The sequence below is a fragment of the Mixophyes fleayi genome, chromosome 3 (assembly GCF_038048845.1).
Source record: "Mixophyes fleayi isolate aMixFle1 chromosome 3, aMixFle1.hap1, whole genome shotgun sequence".
Classification (NCBI taxonomy): Eukaryota; Metazoa; Chordata; class Amphibia; order Anura; family Limnodynastidae; genus Mixophyes; species Mixophyes fleayi.
Genome location: NC_134404.1, coordinates 96,217,617 through 96,244,267, shown reverse-complemented (window position 1 = coordinate 96,244,267; position 26,651 = coordinate 96,217,617).

The window sequence follows — 26,651 nt, the reverse complement described above, 5'->3', positions numbered from 1 at the left end:
CAAGACTAATCCGAGGACTAATCCCGCCTCAAGTGCCTCACACACCTGCCGGTGAGGGCCTAACCGAAAGGAGGAATCGAGCGTGATACTCACCGGGACACTCCCACTTCCGATCCGGTTCTCCTGCACCTTCCCGACTCCTGCGGATGACAAGAACACACAGCCTCCCTCTACGCTCTCCGTGAAACTAAGATGGCACCCACAAAACTGAACTGACTACAACGGCGACCCGACCCTAACAACGTTCTAATGGTCGGCAACGCAACTACGTCAAAACGCTAGGACTAACTAAGTGTGGTGCACTAACGGAACTACTCAGTTACACGCTACGGGGAACACCAGCCGGTGTTCACAGCCTAAACCGGAGGGCGGTTCCTAACCCCCTCACCCAGGTCGTACCAAGAAGCTGCCTTCTTGCTATGGAGTCACACACAGGCCCTAAGTACGGGTTCTTTAAGCCCGGCTGAGGCTCAGTAAAACAGCACACTAACCCGCGGGCCGACTGCCGCACGGAACAGCCGATCGAACTGAACCGCCCGACTGCCTGTACTCGGGTATCTCACACGTGTCCCTACGTCCGGAACCACAGGTCCACCTGCACGGAACCGGCCTTAAGGACCCTTGATCAGAACCACGGCCGCCCCTGGAACTGCCTCAAGGTGTGCTGTACTGCCACCAACTCACTCAGCCACCCCCCTCTGGGTACCAGTGTGACCCCGGGGACCTAAGGGACAGGGAAACTACATGTGTTCTCCCCTGACTATGTGTATGCTGGTACTTACACTTGTCCCCCACAGCACGGGTTAGCACAGGAAAACCACAGGAAACAAGAGCCTACCTTTAATGGGGGCCTGACGTCTTGCCCCTGGACACAGTTAGAAAGCACACCAAAATACTGTAATGTAAACTACACTCGCCACACAGACAGAATAAATAGATACAGTATACAGTACCTTGCCCGCTACTTACCCGAACACACCGCTGCTAGCCAACCAGCAGGTTGCTACAGCACCACAGGAGCCTACGCTCGACCGTACCTCCTAACCACGTGTGCTCACCTCACACAGGACCGCGCCTACTCTCACGAGGCTCCCACGCCTCTACCTCACACCACCAGGGCCTTATGCCCTACACACCATGGGTCTCTGCCCAGCTACACACAGAGCCTTCTGCTCTGTTTCCTGGGCCTCAGCCCCCTCTCTACCTCAGGGCTCTGAGCCCACTCACTAGGGCCTTATGCCCTACTACCTAGGGGTCCTAGCCCCCGCCTACCGAGGCCTGTGGCCTCCCTAACTAACTGAGGGCCTTGTGCCCTTAATAGCCTACAGGCTACCAGCCTCTAACCAGGCCCTCTGGCCTTCCTATGGCCTCTAGGCCACTAACTACCTAAGGGCCTTGTGCCCTTGTACACCTGGGGCTCTGAGTCCCCCTCTCTAACTAACAGGGGCTTGTCCCCTTTATATAGATACTAATGGCCTACTGGCCCACTAAACTTCGTTGGGGCCTAGTGCCCAGGTCCCTGGGCCTTGTGCCCCTACTTTACAGTGCCACGGGCCTTGTGCCCGACTGTGCCACGAGCCTAGTGCCCGACGTTATTGTTGAGTCTACTTACCTGCTCTGCGCAGGATACTCAACTTGACACGCCGTCTTCTGTTTCTTTCTCCGGGTCTTCCAGACCCTCCAGCCGGCGGCGCCTCTTCTCCTCTTCGGCGCTGTTGAGGGCTGCTTGGCGGGGGCGCTCTCAGCCCTGACAAGGGCTCCCCGCCGGCGATCTCCGCTCCGGCGGCTTGCTTGAAGTCTTCTGGCGGCAGGGTAGCTCACGGCCCTTACAAGGGCCCCCTGCCGCCGCTGCCGCTGGTCTTCTTGCTGGACGTCTTGCAGAGACGTCCTCTCTCTTCTCCGCCGACGGACTTCTCGCAAAATGGCGCCACCCGGCGACTTATATAGTCGCCGGCGTGACGTCATTAGCCGGCGCGAGCGCTGATTGGCTCGCGTCGGCGCCAATCTTTTGAATGGCCGGGCGCGAGCCGCGATTGGCTCGCGCATCCGGCCGCTGATTGGCCAGCGGGGAAAGATGAGCCCTGATTGGCTCATCCTTCCCCCGCGCACGGGACCTGCAGAAAGAAAGTTATACTCACCGCCGCTGGATCGATGGACGGGTAAGTACTTCTTCTCTTCCTTCTTCCTGCTGGGCACCATCGGGGACCTCTTCAGCCCCTCCAGGGACACAGCGCTGCCGGACATCTTCGCCCTCTTCACGGGCACCGGCTCCGGCGTCTTCTGTCCCTCCACATATTTCCGTTTTTTTTTAAGTATCTGGAAGATCTGCTGCAAAATGTCTGGTTGCTAAGAACTGGAAGTAGTCTGAACCCCCCTCTTAAAAATTCATATGGCACGTTGCATGCATGGAAAAATATAATAAATGGTTGTTAATCTGGATACTTTTGGTCTCTGAAAGAAGGACGAGAATGCCCATCACACTTCCAAGATGTAAACAAAAGATTTCCTAATAACAAGAAGAGCTCCATCCTCAGGCAGCTTTATGAATAATTAAGGCTCAACCCCTTTGCCTTTATTGCGCTCACACACAGAACCAGGATAATTAGATTACCTCCCCTTGGTGACCTTTGTCATATTCCTACCTTTTATCCTCTTAACCAATCTTCCACTCCCCAGCAATATACTCTATACTGTTACTGGTTCACGTATTTCTTGAACCTTGCTATATGTGCTGTGATCATGTAAAAGCAAGGACCCATCATATTTCTGTATGTCTCTTACATCTGTGCTGTCCATAATAAATAAAGAATAAAAAAAAAATATTGAAGATTTTTCAGGTCAGTGAGTTGTCAAACAGTGTCTGGGACACAGTCGTACCTGACTACAGTCTAGAAGAGAAGAGGACAGAAGCTGTTTGTGAAAATGGTCACACAATAAATTAGAACACTACGAGAATTACCAATAGCATATTGATGACTCTAGACACTGGAGAAAAGGTCACATTTCACAGATTATTCTTCTGTAGACCTGGAGGGCAAATGGAGGATCTGATAGACTCATAGCAGTGTAATTCAGTCCTCTGGTAATGACAATCTGGCAAGTAGTCATGAGATATTTATGTGCCAGATTTGCTTTGACAGGCAAACATTGTTGTATGAAAAATGGGAATCCTTTCCTTAAATGTCTTTTGTGTTAGTGTAGAAGAAAACAGGTGTCCAGGCAGCCATCCATCACACCTCCGCAGGTAAACATGACTAAACTTCTTAAGAAAAGTAAGACCACAAATTAGTTGCTTTAAAATGTGTTTCCAAAGAGCTGTTGAAATAATGCAAATGCTTATTTAATGCTTATGTTATTTTTAAGTAGAGCAGTTAAGTGAACAGTTTTATCATTTAATCTTTTACAGATATATTGGTATATCATGCTGGTCATTTGCTTTTGAAAATCCCAAATTGTTACTTACATACACACTTTTTAGTTCTTTACTTACACACACACACACACACATGCTTAGATATATATAATGTTTCAATCAGGGATGTGGATGGGTACATAAGCCTTCAGTAGCGATATAGAACATAGGGACGAGTAAGACATATATGTGCAATGATGTATACGTTTACATGTTCATGCATACATTTGTTTACTCTCAGATTAAGCATGTCTGTGCATCCATGTACACGTATGTTACAGTTTGTAAGGAGGAACTCTACATTCTGGAATAGTGCAAATTGTTCTGGTTTATATTTACACTTTTAATATATTGGATTTTTTTGTGTACATTTCACTGTCTGATGTGTTGTTTTTTTTTAAACAATTTTTTATTAACGGTCAAGAGTACAAAATAACAGAAATCACAGGCATTTGCAAACGATATAGCATAATAAAAAAAGAAAACAAAAATTGAATGGTTGCATCAGTCAATGAAAGGAACCATACTCTGAGTCCATATAAAAGCGAGGATAGAGTGACCGTAATATTTTCGTATAGTTAAAAAAGTCCCAGAGGAAGAGGGTAGAAAGGGGCGAGAAAGGAAGCGAGTGAAAGATGTGAAATGCAGGGAATAGAGAGAAGATAGAGAATGAAAAAGGAGGAGAGTGAAGAAGACAATGAAGAAAGAAGGGAAAAAAATAAAGGGGGAAGAGGGGTGGTATGGCAGAAACCACTATTTAGGGAGAAGGAAGGAGGCGGGGGAGGGGAAGCACAGTCTATGTAAGGGGGGATTGGTATTGAAAATAGGACATTCAGGGTTCCAAAACCTTATGGAAGTGTTGCGTAAGATACTGGTCATAAATTCCATTCGGTAAACCTGCCACATTCTAGCGACCACTGTAGATATTGGGGAGGGAGAAGTCGGAGGCAGTTTGGCATGTGGCAGCAGAGAGGATGTGGCGTGCCAGTTTGTTTTGATGTTTAGTGGCGGAAAGGATTCCAAGGGGCAGGAGGAAAAATTTGGGTTCAAAGGGGAGAAAAATTTGAATTACTGATTCTATCAGGGACTTGACCTCGCGCCAGAAAGGGAATAGTTTTGGACAAGACCACCATATATGTAGGAATGTACCTGCGTCAGAGCATGAACGCTGTCTGTCCGAGGAGTCGGGTTATATCTTGTGTAGATGGGTAGGGACATAGTACCAGCAAAACAGAAGCTTATAGATATTTTCTTTTACTTGTACACAAATTGAGCTGGAAGCGGCATTGTCCCAGATTTCATTCCAGTCCTTCTAATCAAGGGGTTTGCCTAGGTCCCATTCCCATGCTTCTGCTGCTTATATTGAACAAGACTGTCAGGGCCAAATCTAATTTTTTTTCTGATTTCCTAAGATACTGAATGTAATGTCTGAATATCTGTGTATAAAATAAAACCAAGGTTCAATTTTTTATTTAGTTTTCCCTTTTTCATATTCTCTAGTACACAGTATGAGCCACAGATGAACGTGAGCATTGAACACTGAGTGAGAATGAGTGTCAGGAGGCTGAAAGCCACTGTCAATCATAGTGCTGATCCCACCCCTTCTTCAGGTGTCCAGCTGTCAGTCTGCATACACTGGTAATGTCATCTCACTGATCTGGCATTCCCACACCATGCTTGATGGATGATTATGCATGAATGTTTGCATCTCTTTCCACCCTCATTGTGATAGTATGAGTGCAGCAGAATTATGGGTGATCAGAATTAAACAGAGATTATATCCAAATATATTAAGAATGTGGAGCAGCAACTTGTGACTTTTCTTGGGGGTTCCCTCTTTGTTCACTGTGATTGTTGATGTTGTTTCTTTTCTATCAAATGGCTTTCATCTTTCAAATGTTGATCATGGTCTCATTTAAACAAAAGTATAGATGAAGTTCATATTTAGCTTAAGTAAAAATGAAACCAACCATTTATAAGATACAATTAGCAAATTTAAAAGTCGAAACACCTGGTTGGATAAGCAAATTTTACCTCTGAACCATGGCATATAGACCCCAGACTCTTGGTTAGTGTTAGGCTAACAGCTACTTGATAAGCTTTTACAACCAGGCTAAAAGAGGTCTTCACCTATAGCAGCTGCCTTTCCTGTAGAACTGAACTTGTTCGGAGGTACTTGGATGCACCCAGGACTTGACTCTAGACTCTAGGAGTGCAGGTACCAAAGACAGTCCAATGATTGTGGGTCTGTAGAGTGTTGGATAACCAGAAAGCAGGCCAGAGTTCAGGGCAGGCAGCAAACAGGGGTAATTCAGTAAACAGGCAGAGGTCAGGGGCAATCAGTGTTCAGGCAGGTTCAAAGCCAAAGGTCACAACAGGAGTTGGGTCAAATGCAGCATATCGACAGTATAGAACAGGACAGAGCTGGTCAGCAATTGTGCAGCACACAGACGCTATAACCGGCAGGGAGGCTGAGCCCTCCCTGCCTTAAATAGTTATACTGACAAATTGGGAGCCATTGCTCTAGTGAATTAGACGCAGGATGTGATTAATTTACAAATAATGCGCACGCACCCGGCTGCCCACAGTTGCCATGGATCGCTGCGGCTCATAACAGTTAGAAGTAGAGATGCTCCAGAATTTCAAACTAGTTTAAAAATTACTGTTTTAATGACCACGAACATATTCACAATACAATCACCTGTTGACCCTGATTCAAATTTGTGATTTCAAAATTTGTGACTTGTGTGGAGGTTTGCCATTGACATTAAAATGGGTGTTTGTTTTTCCCCCATTATTTTTATTTTTAAATAAGCATTTTAAATAGTGTTTTATTTATTTGAGGTACACTGTTCACCATTCAACTATTTGGTATACATTTAAGCTTGTTTGAGCCAGTTTACACGTATGTAAACAGGATCAAAGATGTTTGAAACTGTTTGATTTTATTGAATTTAGCTTGTTTTGTTTTTTGTTTTTGTATTTGTTCCTATTTTAATTGATCAAATATAAATGAATTTTTTTTTTGTCTATTACATTTCATGTTTATAGTGTGTGTGTGATGTGTGTATTTACTGCAAATATATATGTAAAAACGAAGCATTTGCTGCATTAAGGTTCTTAGATTGCCCTCTCTTTTTTGTTGAAGGATTTATTATTTTTAAGTGACCATTAAACCAAGTTCATATAATAATAAAAGTCAGTGTGTGTGTGTGACGTTATGGAGGTATACATAAGGGACTAGTTAGGGACATATAACCATACTTGCCAACTCTCCCGGAATGTCCGGGAGACTCCTGAAATTTGGGTCGGTCTCACGGACTCCCGGGAGAGCTGGCAAATCTCCCGCATCCCACAATTGCAGTGCTAAAATGACACGATTTGCGGTTAATTGCGTCATTTTGGCCCCGCCCTCCACGACAAAACTGCATATTTGTCGCGGGGGCGGGGACAAAATGACGCAATTCACCGCCTCCTGCCCTCTAGACACAACTTGCCAATAGTAAGCAACTATGACATATACACTAAGGGAATATTTGGGAGGGGCTTAAACATTGTTTGCTGCATGGACTCATGTACATTGTGGTGGGCGGGAGGGGGCTAGGAGGAGGGCTGGCTTTCATAGTCACAGTTGGGGTAGGAGATAGGGTGCAGGGGAGTGGATTTAAACAGTAAAGGAGCACTGCCTCATTTTGTTCAGTGTGAGAGAGATGAAACAGCCAGACCTGTGTGCAGAGTCAGTGGCTTTCTCTTCACAGCCTGCAACATATTCATTCTCAGACTTAATGAGCAATCAGCATTAGACTATACAGTTTTTTAACCTTCTAAAACAGGAAGGTTGTATTAAATTCATAAAATGCTCTAACAATATGTAAATCTGCCAAAGGATGTGGAAGGAAATAGACTGATGTAGCAACCGTCTAATTAATTGTTCCTGCAACAAGAGGTGGGTGGTGAGCTAGGGCACCCACTGGTTTTCATGCTCAATTAGCCATTTCCTGGAAGGGACTGCTGCTGACTGAGCCCAGGCACAAGGCATTGGCCTATCTTGCCTGGTGGTAAATCCAGACCTTTCATTTTTGCATTCATAATTATGAATGCAACAATTATAATTCATTGGGCTTCAAACACTTCATGTAATTTAAAAGTATGTTTCCAGCTTTTTAATTCAGATAAAATGCACCTCATTGGAGGGGCCTCACATTTCTGTTATAAATAAATTCATTATCGACAGCAGTGTATCCTGTGCAATTAGGCCTCTAGAACTTGTTGGTGTGCCACAAGCCTCTAGGGCTCATTTACTAATATTATCTAATATATAAATGTCTAGTGGCGTGTGTTAGTCTGTCTGTCTGTGTGTGTGTGTGTGTGTGTGGAAAAAATAAAACCAAGCTGCAGCGCCACCTGCTGGGCAGAGTTATACACTGACCTATTAAATTCTTAGTGTGTGTGGGAAAAAAAATTCAGAAAGGGCTGAAATTTGGTATACTAAGATGTTTTTAATTTGTTAATTTAATTTGTTAATTGTTAAAAGTGTTTATAAAGATTTAAAAAAAATATATATATATTTCTTGAAGGAGAAGTGACAGTTGGGAGTGGTTGGTGGTTGCCGGGGGTGACAGTGGGGAGTGGTTGGTGGTTGAGGCCTGGGCTATGGCCCAAATGCATGACAAGAACCTTTTTAACACCTTAAGTAGCTTGATTTGACTAGAATGCATGAGTATCATGCACGGGTTAACTTGTGTGTATATATATATATATATATATATATATATATATATATATATATATATCATTAAAGGTACAAAATTGACACTAAACCACAGCAACCAATCGTACACTTGTTTTCATTGTTTGCCTTGCTGTAGTCTGATAAAAACATGTCTGGATCTCCCATCCAGGAGGTCTGGAGGGGGGTGCCAGAGGGAAAGTGTATGAGTGTGATGACGCTATTCGGATCATCACGAGCCCACCCACTGCGACACAGTGACGTGATTTGCATCACCATCTGGCAGGGCTGTGATGAATTGTCTTTGCACAGCTGAGGCATTGCCTTTATAGCAGTTCCCGCTAGGATGGCCCCATCCACTTCACAAGAAAGAGAAGCGGGATCTAGCAGGCTGCCCATCTCTCTTGGCACTCTGGAAGGACTTCCTGAAAAGCAGGCAGGTGTGGATGGTACAACTGCTAATGGGTGCTGTAGTTGAGTGCAAATTTTGCACCTACATGTAAAGTTGGTAAATGAGCCCATCTGCACAAGAAACAGGTACAGTAGTATGTGTGTGACGGCTCCTTACAAATGTATAGGCCTTCTCTGACTTATGTTGTATATTTGTCATCACCCGTGTATGTCATCTCTATGTATGAATTCTGTTTTTTTTTTTGTATATGTTATACTGACTTTCCGCTTCTGAGTAATTTTGTGGTGCCTTATACAAAATGATAATGATGATGGTGTAGAATCTCTGAGCTCTTTTTATGATGTATAATTGTGTGATATTTCTCATTCTACACCAAGAAGGGCATTTTGAGGACATATGGCTATATAGGTGTTCAATGTACACATTTCTATATTTTAATTAGCCAGTGTCTGTGAAATTACTAGTGTGGTGTTAACAGCACTGAGTACAGCATGCAATACATGCGTTTTATTTCACCCCACTGGATTAGTGTCTGATTTGACTCATTGCAAACAGATTAATTTTACTAATCAGTCTCTCTAAATTATTACTGTTTTATTTTATTGTAACCACTAAGATTTCATTTGCATCTATTCTGCAGCCTACTGAGCTGCCGGCGAAAGAACAAGATTCTCGGCCTAACTGTAAAAGATTAATTCATTTGTAGCAGACTCCATGTAATTTCAGCACTATGATTTACTTGCATGACCTGATTCCCTAAGTGCAAGTATTACGTCAGAGCAGGACGGTTCAGAAGATAAAACACAGGAACTGGAACATATATGCTGCATCTACTGGAAAAACACCAATACAGAGACTAGTAGCTCGAGGCAAACTTAAATTGAAAAGAATTATTGATTAATATTCATAGAACATCAATATTTCATGACACAGTCATTTGTGCTTCGACTTATCACTTTTTAAATGCATTTTTATACATCTAATTTCAGGCTAACCTCTTTTACAGATCATCCATTTTCAATGCTCATCTGATGTTTGTTTATATTATTTGGAAAATATGTAATTAACAGTAGCTTTATTGGAGATTCCTATGTACATAAGAATACAACTTCATCTTTCAAATTTACATGATTCGTAAATATAGAAATCTTTGCTAGATTGCTAGGGGAATTTTACATTTAATAACTTTTTTCTAGCATAGTTTTTTTCCTGTGCATTTACTGATTTTAAGAACATATGTTTTAACCAGTTTGATATTTTGTGCCAGTTACATGCCCATTTTCTCCTGGCACAGGCTGACTTGTGCTTCCTACTTGTCTACTAAAAGCCCCTCTTCTGCGTTTAGATTTTTTAGTCCAGAATACTGTCATTTGCCAAAGATGGAATCTTGACCGGTGCGCGCTATCTCAGGTGGGAAAGGATACGCTCCTCAAGTGCTTATCCTTAGGGCTTGGTCTTTTCTTGTCCACAGTGCAATTACTTACCATTGCACAAAATTGGTGCTGAAAACTGGATCACCTTGCTTATTGTTGGCCAATTGTTCAGTAATTCCTCTTATATTGCAGTGGCAAAAGCATTGCTTATGTGCTATTAAATCTATCCATAGAATTACTAATTACGAATACCACTTTTCACCCTTCTTTCTCCAAATAGTTCATTCTATGTTATCACAGACCATCGTGTTCCCCCAATTGCAGTGTAGTTGTGCCTTTTCAGCACACTGCCCAGAATATATTGAACCTAATTTCAATGTCCAGTACATATATGATAGGAGAGAGTTCTATATCCCTTGTCTAACACTTCCAACAGATCTGCATGATATAGAAAGTTGTGTAACTAGTATTTTACAGTGCAGTTAGTTTTATATATATATATATATATATATATAATAATAATAATATAATATATAAGATATATATGGTGAAGGGCGGCGCCTTCATGTGTATACAATGTATATAAACATATAAGCACAGATGTACACAAAATAGTCCAGAGGAGTTAAAACAGGACGGTGTCTGAATAAATGCACCGCAAGTGACTCATAAATACTGAAGTGCAGGATAAAGTTGATCTGTAATTGATCGTGCAGAATAATAATAGGTGGTGTGCGTACCAGATATATAAAATCAAACCGCTTATCTGTATAGTAGCTCCTTAGATATCCCGGAGTATGATCTGCAACCAATTCTCCTTAACGATGAATAAAATGTATGTTCTAAAACAACCGCGACACCAAACTTATCCGCTCATCATAAAAAGGAAATATATAAGAAGCCATATGGTGTAGTATTTTATATAAACATTTTATTCAGGTATAGCATTTAGAGTGCAAACTCACAATATATATGCTTTAAATAGGCTTATCTGTAAGTGACTGGTCTGCAGTCTCATCCCCTTAGTAGAAATCTCTCAGCAGGCTCCACACAGAAGCTCGGTGCAGGATATTCTAATGGTATATGTCTCAGGGTGTAGCAGTATAGCCAGTAGTCTTCCAGATATAGTATAGGGGCTCAACGCGTTTCGTTCAGTCAATGAACTTCATCAGGAGTAATAAGATAACTTATGGGAAAATTTGGATCTAATATATGCGATGCGCGGCGCCATTTTGTGCCCGCGTCATCGGTGACGTCATCGCGCATGCGCGGAACGGCATTTTGACCCGCGATACAGCGGCTGTGCATATACATTCATTTGTAGGTGAAGCAGTATGGATTATTTGTGGGGACATCGATTCTGTATCCTTTAAGGGTAAAATCTATGTTTTTGGGCCTAAAATAACCAAATTTAGTGCTCCACCTGTTTCTTGGATAAGTAAGGTAATTGTAAAGCTAATAAATTATCCAAAAAACAGTTTCATTCCTGGTAGGTAGGCCTTCATTAATTCTACACACAAACCAGATTGTCTTCCTCTCCATCTATGAATATTGGCAATGCAGCCATCGTCTTTGGATGTATATTACACCCTACACTTTTAGTTAAATATGTAAAGAAATGGACAAAGGCAGTTTGGTTTCTGTCTCTCTAGGCCCCCCTCCAGTTGTTGTAAATACAAAAAAATTCAGCCGTTATAGACTGTACAATATTAATAGAAATGGACAAAGGCAGTTTGGATTCTGTCTCTATAGGCCCCCCTCCACTTGTATAAAATACCCAAAAATTCAGCCGTTATAGACTGTACAATATTAAGAGAAATGGACAAAGACAGTTTGGGGTCACTCTGTGTATGACACCCTACCCTTAAGGAGAAATTGCCCAAACAGCAGCCTTTCAAGACAGTACGTGATATGGAAATGCCCCAAGTCCCTTTCCTCTTTGGGGGTAGATTGCACCCTACACTTACATAGAAAGTTTTAAAAAGATGTTATCGTCATCATCTTCAGCTTCATCCTCACCCTCATCAGTGTATACGTCATCATCACAGACTATCAATTGATCGTTGCTTGAATCCGCCATTAGAGAACAGTCAGTGCTTGGATGTCTTGGATGGTGAAGGCCTTCCTCGTGGAAAATGTAGTTCATTTTTATAAACATAATTTTCTCCACATTTTTGGGAAGTAACCTTCTACGGCGATCACTGACTAAGTTCATGGCTGTGCTGAACACTCGTTCAGAGTACACACTGGAGGGTGGGCAGCTTAAGTATTGCAAAGCAAGTTTGTACATGGGTTTCCAAATGGCCTGCTTTTCTTCCCAGTAAGGAAAGGGACTGTCTGACATTTCCATATCAATTACCTCTTGAAAGTAATCCTCCACCATCCTTTGCATGTTAATACTCATATTGGATGCAGTTATGGGCAAGGTCACACATTTTTTGGAAAAATCCTTCAAACCAGCCGAGATGTTAAACTGTTCTGGTCTGCCCTCTGCGCCTCCCTGCTTTTTTTTGGGAAAATTCAATTTTTTACGAGCAACAGCTGCTTGAGAAACTGAAGGAGGACATGTCGTCAAGCCAAGGCTTAGTTCAGCAGACAACTTGCTGAGCAATAGCTCCTTGCAAAAGTTCACATCTCGTTCATTTTGAAGCAAAGACTCAATGTAGGTCTTAAACCTTGGATCAAGCACAGTGGCCAAAACGTACTGATCCGAGCTCAAGATCTTAATAACTCGAGGATCATTGTGAAGCGAATTAAATACTTAATCGACAAGGCCAACATACTTTGCTGAATTGCTTGCTCTCATCTCCTCCTTCAGTTTCTCAAGCTGCTTTTCCAATAGTCTAATTAAAGGAATGAAATGGCTCAAACTAGCAGAGTCTGCACTCACTTCACACGTCACAACTTCAAATGGTTTTTGGCACCTTGCACAACACTGAAAGGATTCCCCACTGTGCAAGAGTGAAATACATGCCCCCTCCTTTCCCAATGTCATGGCTTGTGCAATACGCTTGGATGGCTTTGCGCTGTTCCTCCATCCTCTGAAGCATGTACAGGGTGGTATTCCACCTAGTTACCACCTCCTGTTTAAGTTGGTGACAGGGCTCTTGGAGCTGCTGCAATCTCCTACATGCTGTGGCCGAATGCCTGAAATGGCCTGAAATCTTACGGGCCACCGAAAGCATCTCCTGCACCTCATGGTTATTTCGTAGGAAGCTCTGCACCACCAAGTTGATGGTGTGAGCAAAACAGGGAATGTGCTGGAAATCACCCAGCTGTAATGCTCCCACTATATTGTTGGCGTTATCAGAAATGTCATATCCTGGGGAGAGTCCAAGTGGTATAAGCCATGTATCAATCACATCTCTTAGTTTGCGTAACAAATTGTCAGCTGTATGCCTGTTAGTGAAACCGGTGATACAAAGAGTGGCCTGCCTGTGACAAATGTTACGTAGTGGTGTACATGCTGCTGCTGTTCCTGCTGGTGAAGATGAATGACCAACCCAGTGGGCTGTCACAGTCATATAGTCTTTGGTTTGACCACTTCCACTTGTCCACATATCTGTGGCTAAGTGGACAGTGGGCAGAATGGCATTTTTCAGCGCATTCTCTACATTTGTACACACTTTTTGGTATAGTTGTGGAATAACTTTACGGGAAAAATGGTGTTGCGATGGAATTCTGTAACGCGAACACAAAACCTCAATTAACTGGGAAAAACCAGCTGTGTTTATTGTGGATATTGGACGCAGATCTAACACTATCATGGCAGCCATGGCGTCTGTGATTCGCTTGGCGACTGGGTGACTGCTGTCATATTTGCTTCCCCTAGCAAATGATTGTTTCACAGTTAATTATTGAAATGTAAGACTGCTCTTTTTCTTGGCCTTTCTCTGGGCTGACGATTCACCCCCAGCAACAGCAGCAGCAGTGGGACTAACGCTTTCTTCAGAGGAATCAAAATTAGTGCAGGAGTCATCCAGCCTTAATAATTGGGATGCAGGGCTAACTCCGAGCGCTACTGAGGATATTGATGAGGATGGTTTGGTGGGTGTGTTTTGTAGCCGTCGGGATGTCTGTGAGCGGAGGGTCCTAGCTGATGATGGAGTGCTTGTAATTTTTTTGGAAGAACTTTCAGCTTTTCCCAACACTTTGCCATGTACTCTCGTCAAATGGCGTAACATAGACGAGGTTCCAAGATGGTTAAGGTCCCTTCCTTGACTGACTGTGGCTTGACATACACTGCAAATGGCTATACATTTGTTGTCTGGATTGGGGTAGAAATAATTCCACACATAAGAAGTGGATTTTTTGGTTTTATGGCCTGGCATGACAATGGCCTTTTTCTTGTCACGTGCCAGAACTGGTGCAGGACTGACACAAACCACCTCATCCTCATCAACATCCTCATTAGCGCCCTTGTCACCTCCACAAATCTCTCCCTCATCCTCTTCTATTTCCAAAGTGGCATCCTCAATTTGTGTATCACCGGCTACACTCGGGCTGTTCAGGCACACATCAGCAGAACTGCTGAAAGGGTCCCTCTTTATGGGTACACTAAGAGAATGCTCTCTCTTTGCCACTGCGTGTATAGAATGGCATGTTGGCAAAAAAAAATTTTATCGACTCTTAACTTTTCCTCAGTTACACTTCGTTTTCGCTTCAACATGGTAAATATTTTTGGGGTGTGTGTGTTTTTTTGACTGCTTTCAAAAGACTGTGTAGTTTGACATCGCCTTTCCCAGATGACGTACTGGGAACACTACCATCAGGACTGGTGACAGAACCTGGTTGCTGATTCTGCTCATATGTGGACTGCTTAGAATCCATTATGAGCCCAATGCACTTGTAATGCTACAAATTGTTTTAATTACTGCTGACAAATATGACTTTTGACAGCCAGAAATATTAATGCAAAAGAATGGGGGACACCCCAAAAAATAGTGCCAAATATTGAAAAAAAAGACTCTTCTATCCTCCTCTCTTCTCTATCAAATGTTATCAGAATTGGAATCAGAATTGTATTCTCTGTCCCTGCTCTAATCAGCCTGTGACTACACCCTGCTCTCTCCCTCTGTCAAATGGCGATGGATTGCTGTGGAGGCAGGTATTTATAATTTTCAAGTATCGCGAGAACCAAGCCCTGAGATCCGACAACGTCACAATGACGTTCGGCCTCGATTTGGATTCCGAGCGGGCGGGAGAGTACCGAGCGCTCGGTACTCGGATAGGCTAAGTCCGGGTGGGTTTGGTTCTCGGGGAACCGAGCCCGTCCATCTCTAATTCCTCCAAATATATATTTGATTATTAGTGAGTGAGTGGGATAGTAGTATCTTAAAAAATAAATCAATAAATCTTACCTACCATATTGCTGTTTCTCAGAGCATCCCCCCATCTCTTCACCGTGCTAAACCTGTCAGATGCTGTGGTTTCTATGCAGGATAATTCACTATGGCTATAGCAATCTAAAGCCGTCACAGATGGAACAGGTTGCAGGAGAGTTTTTTTTTTTTTTTTTTTTTTTTTTTATCCAGTTGGTAGGTACATTGTCTATTAGACATGGCAGGCTTACCTTAGTGAAAAGAAGGTTGGACAAGAGCGTGGGAAATGGGTACATGTTCATCCTTACACAGCTGCCCCACACAAAAAGTTATAAAATAGACTTTTTGGGTTGAGATACTCTTTAACGGAAAATTCGTCTGTTCTGTTGGGTTCCATGTGTTTTGGTGGATACTCTCCCTGACACTCATCCGGTTGGCTTCCGGCTGACCTAGACAGAACTATGGACAATATTACCAGGCTCACCTCAACCTCAACAATTAGATAAATTATGTCCCTACTCCGTCCCTCATTTATATAGAAAAATTATACAGAAAATTGTACACATTTTCAATGGCTACTATTCTTATTCTGTGTCCTATCTCTTGTGTTCTCTTTATTTGTGCTCAGATCAAGCACCTCTGACTCGCCAGCTGATCATCACACTAGAAGCTGCTGCCAGGATTTGGTAAATTACAAGGAACTGGAATTGCTGCAATAAAAAGAAGTATATAGTAGCAGAACTGATCTGACCGTTTTACCATTATACTTCCCAATGCACACAATCCCCTGACAGTGTGGGGGATAGAAAGAATCTCTGAGGTTCCATTGCTTCCTACCTCTGGGTTTTATATTTCCCTAGTACTAGGGTAGGCTAGGAGCACCCCTCATTTTACCAGCCAATTGCCAGGCTGCCTGGTTCATTCTACCCCACCCTCTTCAGGGTGGGCACTGGCAGAACTCCATTGGAACAACTGTTTTATTTGTGCCCTGCTCCCACAGCATAGTACAGGAGACTGAGAAGAGCTCACTTGTGTTACGACAACCAGTGCGACATAAACTTATAGAACATGTAGAAGAGGTCTTCACCTTTAGCAGCCGCCTTTCCCGTAGAGACTGGTTATGCTCCCAGGTACTCAGATGCCCCCAGGTCTTAAACTCAAAGTAGTATAAGTTTATACTCACACAGCTGCGTACAGGTACAGGAGATAACACATGGAACAGCGGCGGACCAGCGATCTGCAGACTGGACGAGCACCGGAGGGGGTGTCGGGTATCAGCACGGTCAGGGTCACAGGCAATGGTTCGGAATCCAGGGACAGGCAATCGATCAGGATCACAGGCAATGGTTCAGAATCGGGAAACAGGCAATGGTTCAGAATCGGGAAACAGGCAAAGGGTCATACACAGGTAGTCAAATCCAAGGGTTTTCACCAACAAAGGCACAAGAGCAGGTTAAGGCACAGGAACACTGAACTATAACCGGCAGGGAGGCTAAGCCCTCCCTGCCTTATATATGGGTATAGGACCAATGAGAAGAGGCAGTGGGAATCAGCCACAGGAGGCTGTAATTAGTGACCCCTAACCTGATTTGCGCACGCGCCCGGCTAACCCTTGTTCCGAGACGCGGTGTTAACTACAAGAGCGTCTCGGCCGTTACCTAGGCAACGGCCGGGACGATACCCGGAAGTGACGTCCCAGTCGTCATAGCGACGGCCGGGACGCAGGTGAGAGGGTCGCAGTGGCTGGGCACCGCCACGGCTCGTAACAACTTGTTCAGATCTTTAGCTTAGCCCTTTCTACCTTTCATATACTTTAACAATAAACAATTTTTCTGTCCCTTTTAAGGCATTTCCACTTTAGGTAATATCCTTTTATCCAAATTTAAAATACATAAAAAAAAACTTAAAATTGGGGAAAGACCACATATGAATAGTTTGTTTTTATTTTCCACATCTTAGTTTTGCTGTTATTATTAGTGTTCAGTAATATGACATACATGTGGGCATAATCTCAGAGCAGCAATCATAATGTGGCAGACGCAAACTGCGTTGCAGCCATACATCTCTCCTTTGTACCAGGTTTCTGTGACGTTGCTTATGTCAATCCTGTTTATTAAACCAATACATACATCTATGTATAGTTTTCTTTGGTAGACCACTTGCAGAAAGCTTTAGCAATTTAGAAGTTTTGACAACAGTATAGTTTGACTGCTGAAAAATAAAAATTCATGGCCATGTCTGTTCACAGCAGCGCACACATTCCTTAATCTACAGAGCTCTCACTGGCCTCCTATTGTGAGGAGACGCTACCCATGCATTAAGCTGCGTTATACTTCATCTAAAAGCTTTTCTTGTTTTGAAGGTAAATGCTATTTGCAAGACCTGTTCTTCCAGAAAATACTACTGACAAGTAAACTTTAAATATGTCCAAGATCGTTTTCCTCCCTCATAGGTATTACATCTTGTCACATTGGTCACCCGACATAAATATGATTGCTTAACAATGTGCCTGGATACACTTTAGATTCATAAGGCAACTGGAAATTCTTACTAGGATTAGCAGATGTCCTTATCTTCCATACATGTCATCTTTGTCTTGTAAAAAGAGAATCCTTCCAGGGATTTCATTTAACTTCTCTTAAGAATCTGTCATTGTCTGCAGTAGTAGTAGACAATCAACCGGTGTATTCATTACTGATAATTCTAGTGAGTGGGACTTTTCTGTTTGTTCTAGTGGGTTCCAGGGTCGGGTTAAGACCCCATGAAGATCTAGGCTATATATTAGTTTTGTTCCCCTTCCCACCATTGTTTGTCAAATAAATAAAAATGGGTTGGGGTAATCTGAGCCCCATAGTGCCCACTGGGCCCTGGGCAGGAGTTTAGGTAGCCCAATAGATGATTCGGCTATGAATGTTATGCTCAGTACCTTCCAGGGCTGGTATGTAGTCATATCTTTTCTATGAAATCTCTAATTTTGGTAAGAGACAAATTATATTCTTCAGCTAATGAGCGGATTTCAATTTAGATATCCTTGTGAGTTTTCAATTTCAAATGTATAGGTACATATCAATTATAGTGTTATAGTTATTATTTAGCATGTGCATTGTTCTGTAAGGTGGTACTGTACACATAATAGATGCTTGATACAGTGTCCATCTGTCCTGCAAACTGCATTGTCCTGTCTTTAAAGGTATAAACTGTGGGTCTAGACACAACTTTAATCTGTTTTCTTCTGTTTCTATTTTTAAGTTGCACTTGTATCCTTATATCCTCTTGTTAATACAATTTTGAAATGGGTGCATATGCGGAAGCCAACAGCAGTCCTTTCCAAAAATTCTGATTATTTTTTGGGTCTTATTTGTGGCAATACCTTGTCAAGTTACAAATATCACCACTGTTATTGCTGCATATTTTAGGACAGCCTAATTTATACTTTATTCTCCAGGCCTGATATAGTTTAATATTGGGTCTAAGAACCTCATGACGAATAGCTGACCCCAGACACATTGTGAACAATAATAGCACTCATCAGCCTCCCGGGACCACTGTAATGTGGAAACATCCTGGGGTAAATGTATTAACCTCCGATTCTAGCAAATCGACGATATTTGGCTACTTTGCCGGCCAAATTTAAAATAGCAGTGTGTTTAAAGGCAAGTTTTGCCTGTAATATGTATTGATTTCCTTAGATTCCAGACCCTGACCTTTTATCTATGAACCTTTGCCCATAATCATTATCAGCAATTTATATAGCGCCACTAATTCTGCAGCGCTGAACAGAGAACTCACTCACAACAGTACCTGCCCCATTGTAGCTTGCAGTCTAAATTTCCTTAAATACATACACACAGAGACTAAGGTTTATTTAACAGCAGCCAATTAACCTACTAGTATGTTTTTGGAGTGTGGAACAAAACCGGAGCACCTGGAGGAAACGCACGCAAACACGGGGAGAACATATAAACTCCACACAGATAAGGCCATGGTTGGGAATCTAACTCATGGCCCCAGTGCTGTTAGGCAGAAGTGCTAAACACTAAGCCACAGTGCTGCCTATATTCTGACTTCAAATGAATATTCTTCCTATTATCGGGAAGTTATCCAGTCCTTTGACAGGTGACCTGTTATAGTAATTTGGTATTTTTACCAATCTGCTATGGCATATTTATTAATTTTTATAGAATCTTGGCCAAACCAATGGCATCCTTTGGTCAGTGAAAGCCTAAACTGTAGACATGATGTCAGTATCTAGTTTCTCAATTATGAATTGATGGCACTTCCAATAAAGATATTTGGTATTTAAATAATCTACTTTGGGTTTAATTGTGCTTTCATACTGTGATAAAAAATATAATTATAAAATATTTTTTGTATTTTAGATAAAATATATTAACCAAAGGAAATAATTATTCACAGAGTTCCAATTTTGTGTCTTGTGGTTTATCTTCCATACCTGAGTGACAGCTCAGAGGGCTTTGATTCAGATTTAGTATGGCAGGCCTCAGTTACCATGGTAACATCTCAAACCCCTGCAATGACGATATGAGCTATTCAAACAACTTGGTATCTTTGGTTTAAATTGGGCTGATAGCTGTTTTGAATTTGGTCTGACACGCATATAAATTTTCCAGCCTGTCAGATTTATAACAAAATCCCTTTTTTTTTTTTTTTTTCAGCTAGGTGAAAAGTAGAATATGTAAGGGAAGAGTTGAAAATGATGTTCCAGACAGTTAATGGGTATCATGCTGGTTAGAATCTGTCAACACATAGTAGAAACAACACTGGAGTTTATAACAATAAAAGCATGTTTATGGCTAAATAAGGATGGATGAAGTGTGTTAAAGTCAGAGATCACAAGGTCCTATAGAAAAAGCAGTGAAAGGATGAATTAATATGTTGGAATACCATTGGTTGGTGTTTTATATTTTCATGAGCGAACCACATTTCATTTTTTTCTATGTGTTTGTTGAACAGTATTTTTTTACCTGTTTGTGCTCTCTACTAAATTTCACAATGTGTTTTTTTATTTTTCAGGACAGATAGGGCATTTGATTTTGTAGCACAGTGAAATGCATCTTTTTTTTTTCCTTTTAAGTGCATTGCACAGATCAAAACAGGTAGATTGTGTAAAATAATACACTTTTTCTTATAATCCGCATAGCTATTTTAAACCAATTAGTGAAACCAATTTACCCCACATATCTATCACCTAGTTCGCCCGAGTATATAGATATCAAATATGTTTACATTGGTGTTGGAGATATGGAACTAGTAATAAATGTGGTTTTCTCTTTTTCAACTGTGTTTTGTTTTTTTTCCTTTCATGGAAAGTTATCTTGTCTTGGGGACCTCTTATTGCCAGCACTGAAAGATTCAGTTTAAACTGTATCAGCCACTATTGGATCCAGCATCCACTGGATCAAGTGCTGACATGCAGGGGACATCTGAGACAGATCTCCCTTGCAGCTTCATGAGCTTTCCACCAACATGGAAATCATTGTTGATGTCAAACAACCATCCAAAACTCCACTGAGCAATACATAGTGTTCGCTGTGTACTGTGATCTGGTGGGCAAGAACCATAATGATAACAGGTCACCTCTTTAGAACCCAGGACCACCATAGAGGTCACAGGCTGTGGCATGCAGCCGCCTTATTGAGCGGACATAGATTTGTCTTCTCGGGCCAATGCTAGTCTACCTTGAATTTAAATATACACATGAATAAAGTTTTATAAAGTAAAATTACATCAACAGCATATCTACTACATATGAGGTCGAGGAACACTTTCTCTCACGGTTTTGTTTTTGTTTTAGCTTTTTATATATTTATGTATAGTATGTATTTTTCATCCAGTTTCATAAATCACTTTGTTTTATATAGATGTGCATTTAACACAACACTACTCTTGCAGCAGTTTGAGGGGAGCCACAGATTGCTAGTCTGTGCTGAAGGGACTTTTCACCTTTAACTCTTAGACTGTTTCTTTCTGCTTCCCACTATTCCCCTCCAAATATCATGACTACGTCACATGCAAGTCTGTCCTCAGTTACACAATCATACGACTGGGAAGGTCGCCTCACATCAAATTAGCAAATGAAATCTTTGGAATACTCTGTGCTGACATGAAATTTTGGCTACAGATGGCTCTATCCCCACCTACTTCAAAACTGGGAACATTCAGACAAGTAGATGATGATCAATAACCAAATGGGGGTTGACTCAACTCACACACTTTATAAATAGGGAAAACTGCTATGAGCACTGATACATTTTCCCAGTATCAGACCGGGGCATGAAGGAGCCTGCGGGGGACTGCAATGCTAGGGGCCCACCAGGGGGGGTGTGGCCAACCACCATAAAGGCGAGACCAGACACTAGAGAGGGCATAGTGTAGTATATAAAGAAATGTAGTGTATATAAAGAGTGCATAGTCTAGGCCCTCCCCCTTAGATCAGGACAAAGTCTTGCCCCACTAGACTCATAACAGTTAGCAGACTGTCCTACTCTCTCTAAAATCTAGCCAAGCCCAGGTGTTCCTGTTGTGCGTTTAGATAGATAAGATAGTGATATAGAGATATATATATAGATATAGATATAGATATATATGTATATATATGGTAATATTAATGGAACAAATAAACGTTCATGTTATACCACACAGTAGTGCCCCAGTTCAATTTATGCCACATTGTTCAGTTTATGCCACACTGTATTTTATTCCACAAAGCAGTGCCCCCAAGCAAGGCCGTCTCTCCCATTGAGCACAATGGGCAGGTGCCCAGGGGCCCTGCAGTCCAGGGGGCCCATCAGAGGCAGCGCAAAAAAAAAATCCTGAAAAAAAAAGAAGAAGAAAATACTTACCTTGCGGTCAGCTGGCGATCCAGCTCCCTCCCTGGTCTCCTCCGTGTGGCGCTCACAGTGCATGTCGGGCGTTATCACGCCCGCCCGACATCCATTGCGGAGCGCAGCATGGAGGAGGAGACCGGGGAGGGAGCCGGATTGCCAGCTGACCGCAAGGTAAGTATTTTCCTCTTCTTTTTTTTCAGGATTTTTGTTTTGCGCTGCCTCTGATGGGCCCCCTGGGCTGCAGGGCACATATATATATATATATGTATATATGTATATATATATGTATATATGTATATATGTATGTATGTTAACCCGTGCATGATACTCATGCATTCTAGTCAAATCAAGGTACTTAAGGTGTTAAAAAGGTTCTTGTCATGCATTTGGGGCTAGGCCAGGCCTCCTCAGGGAAAGAGCGTTACTTCCTGACGTAAGCGCCCTTTTTTAACATGGTTTTGTCCACATGTCACCACCTCATCATTCTTCTCCATCACCTCATCCTTCCTCTTCATCGCCACATCCTTAATCTCCATCGTCTTACTGTTCTAAAACCTCTTGATACACAACGTTTCTGCTAAACACCTTATCGCTGTGCTCAATCAGTCTTCCTTGAAGGGCAGTATTCATAACCTGCACTTTCACATCACTGCTTCTCCGTACTCGTGAAAATGCGACATACAATTGTCCGTGACCAAAGAAAGGCTCTGGTAAATAAATAACCACACGGTCAAGAGTTTGAGCCCTCAACTGGTAAATTTAGCCTTTACTACCCCTCCCACGGGGGGAAGGGGGGATGATGGAAGTTAACTGACTTCACTATTATAATTTTTTTGTCAAATAATGTCAGTATACCAAATTTCAGGTCAATTGGATGAGCCCTTTCTGAGAAAATAGTTTTTTCCACACACACACTAACACACGCCGCTAGGCTTATATATATTAGATAGGGGCCCCGGTGCACTGCTTTGCCTGGGGGCCCATAATGTTGTTAAGAGGGCCCTGCCCCCAAGCAATATTACCGCACAGAGTAGTGCCCACAGACAAATTTGTTCCACAGAGTACTGCCCCTAAATAATACTATGCCACAGAGTACTGTCCCCAAAGCATATTATGCCAAGAACAAGCTACCCCCAGGTAAAAAGGGAACATTGGCAAGTTGAAAAAAAAAATGTTTACAATAAAATAAATAAATGTGACTTACCTCTGCTTCATTTCCTCTCTCTGGTCAGCTGGGCAGGCTCCAATGTCATGTCGTGTGCAACTCTTAAAGGTGCAGGTGACTCACGCTTTGCAAATTTTTAACTCTGGTGGGCCCCACCTGCGTAGAAAACGGCAGGGGCGGATTGGGAACTTAGTAGCCCTGGAGAAAAAAATCTGAAAGTTGACTCATGTAGGCGGTGCCAAATAAATGATAGGTGGAGCCCAGTATATGTGTGTGTGCACCTAATGTATGTAGTATGTGTGTCCTGTTCTTGTCGCTCTCCCGACCTATGGCTGCTGGTGTCTTTAGCTCAGTTGCTGCTTGTCTGGATCCTGGAATGTTGGGGGTCCTATCTGGAAAAAAAATGGGTACATGAAATTCAGAAAACTCCAATCAGCCCTTTGCTTTAAGTCAATAGTACACACGTTTAATAGTTACGTATAATAAGCCCCCCTGCTCTCACCCCATTTTGCTTATAATAAGCCCCTCCTGATCTCACCCCCATTTCACTTTAACAAGTCCCCCTGTTCTCACCCCCATTACATTTCCACAAGCCCCATTGCCCACACACAGTTTACCATAACACACACACAAAACACACAATACACTTGCCTTGTTTCAGGCGCACTTCCCGCACTGCACACATGGGAAGGCACCTGTCACATGGTGCGCATCCCATGTGACACCTGTGTTGGATGGGATAAGCTACGCACAGGGGAAAGGGGAGAGGATCCGCGGCCACAAGAAGGAAATTGGCCACTGCGCTAAAGGGGTTGTGGTCCTAAAGCATCGGGGCCCATTGGGGAGTCTCCCGGTAGGCCAGTCCGACGCTGCATGTTCCCCAACCATAGATTGCAAAATTCCAAGTTGAAAAATTTAGATAAATTAGGCCATCCCCATATGTATACAAACCTCAGTCATTCTGAGCGATGTCCCATTTTTTATCGGGTAGGTCACACCTTTTTTTGGCTGATAAACATTTGAGACTATCCTGTTAAAATTGGGACTGTTGGTAGGTATGATACCAGCTAATCAGTCATTTATCCAGTGCAGTTTAAAAAGACTAAGATGATCTGAATTATATGGGAAATACTACCCTTTTCCTATGCACCTTTCACATTTTCATGATGGCAGAATAGTAAATTGTTGCTCTTCTACTATATTGTTAATTCAAAATGACTTGCATTTTTATTTGCATTAAAGAATGAACAGCTTTATAAATGGCATTAAAATAAAGCAGAAGGGTAAAAAACAGGGTAAGAAACAAAAAGTAACAGACATTAAAGATTAGTTCTGAAACACGGTAGCATTGGGACTAGTATACATGTAAATCAGAGAGGTAGAAAAATCTCTGAAGACACACTATGCAAAACTTTAAACATCTCGTCAGATTCCAACCTTCTACCACTTTACTACAATCCCGTTACACTTGAAGTTTCTGTAAAATACTGCTCAATTCAGCTTCATTCATGGCTACCATTAATCATGAGAATGTCCTTATTACATGTGGCACTCTTGTATGTGAGTGTATTATCACATTGCTTGAAATGTGCATGGAAAGTGCAACATGGAGGTGCAGAATGGGTCCCATTAATGTATAGAACAAGACCCAAAAACCACCAGTTCTGAGTCAGAGCAAAGTTCTGCTTCTCTGCAACATCCGCCCTCTTGATTTGCAAACCCATTTACCACAGCAGACGTGTAGGCGCACTTGTGCAAATCGAGGTTCACGGCAGGTTCAAAGTTGATTTTACACTAAAATCTACTAAAATCAGTCAGTGTGCGTACAGTGCACATAGCACTACAGGAATGTGTGCATGGACAGAATGTTACCATTCTGCTTTATTAACCCCTTCCCTGTCAAAAAGCCTTCTCTACCGAATTTTTTTAAATTTTTTTTTACATTTCATGCCTTCAAAGACTACCTATCCAATCCTTAACCCCAGGGTCAGTTCAAGCATGTTGGGCTCCAGCCTAGACTAGCTCCACACTCTCACAGACACATTCCCAGCACATCACTGACATGGAGGGACAATAGCCGGCGGCTTTACTGGCACCATTTTATTTACAGTCCCTTCTTAAAAGGAACGTCCACATATGTTTTTTTTTCCTTGAATGAGATGCCCACCCAAATTAAGGGGGGAATTCAACTGGCTGTGTTACTCGATAGTACGGTAGTTTTAAAGCGGATTTCTGCTCGTGGCTTTCAGGGGCATATTCAATTGTTGGCGAAAACGCCAAATATCTTGCGGGGCTCACACTATTCCGGTAAAAGTGCGCTTAAATACCGTTATTACGGTAGTTTTCTCGCTGGATTTCCAGCTTACTATTACCGTAATAATGGTAATAGTTTTAACGCCGCGGAAATACAAAAGAATTGAATATGCCCCTTAGAGTTGCAAGCAAAAATCAATGTTGAAATGACCATACTAACAGTAATAATGCACAGTATTACCATAGTAACAGTGATAGTGCTTGGGTTGCGTAACTTTTACGAGTAACGCGGCCAATTGAATTCCCCCCCTAACCATTTAACATGAAATTCCCCCCACAGCATTCAGCATGGCAGGGGTTTTGAAACCCTTCTGTTCAGGAGGTGAGCTCTCCCAGGTATGTCTCCTGAGCTTATCCTGTGCCCTAAGCACTGACTCGATAGCAGTTTTGTTTAGTCTGCTGTGTTCTCTGCATTTGACACGTGTTCTGAGACCATGGGGTATATTTACTAAACTGCAGGTTTGAAAAAGTGGAGATTTTGCCTATAGCAACCAATCAGATTCTAGTTGTCATTTATTTAGTACATTCTAAAAAATGACCGCTAGAATCTGATTGGTTGCTATAGGCAACGTCTCTACTTTTTCAAACCTGCAGTTTAGTAAATATACCCCTAGGTTTGTGTGGCATCCAAGAACAACAACATGAACATCTCTTCCTTAGGATCTGGCTTAAAACAGACTGAATCCTACGACACAAAGCATTTCATTGTAAAAGTCGCAAGAGGGCACACACAGACCAATACATCAAAGTGATCAGAGGGTGGAAAACCCATTTGAAGGACGTATGTGGTAAATCTGTCCCAGACACCACTGTCCTTAGTCTTTCTCCTCAAATTCACGTCTAGCCTTGATATTTCGCCAGCTTCAGCTCATTTCTTGGCTAAAATTTTCTCCTTTTTACTACCCCTCACCTGTCCGTTGGTATAAGCTTGCTCCAATTTAAACAGGAACTGTTTTTTAGATCGTCATACTTTCTATGTGTCAACATTGTACTAATCTCTTTAGACTGTAAATTCTCTGATATATCTTAGTCATTTTACATTTATTTTTCCCTGGTACTACTGTGCATTGGTGAACAC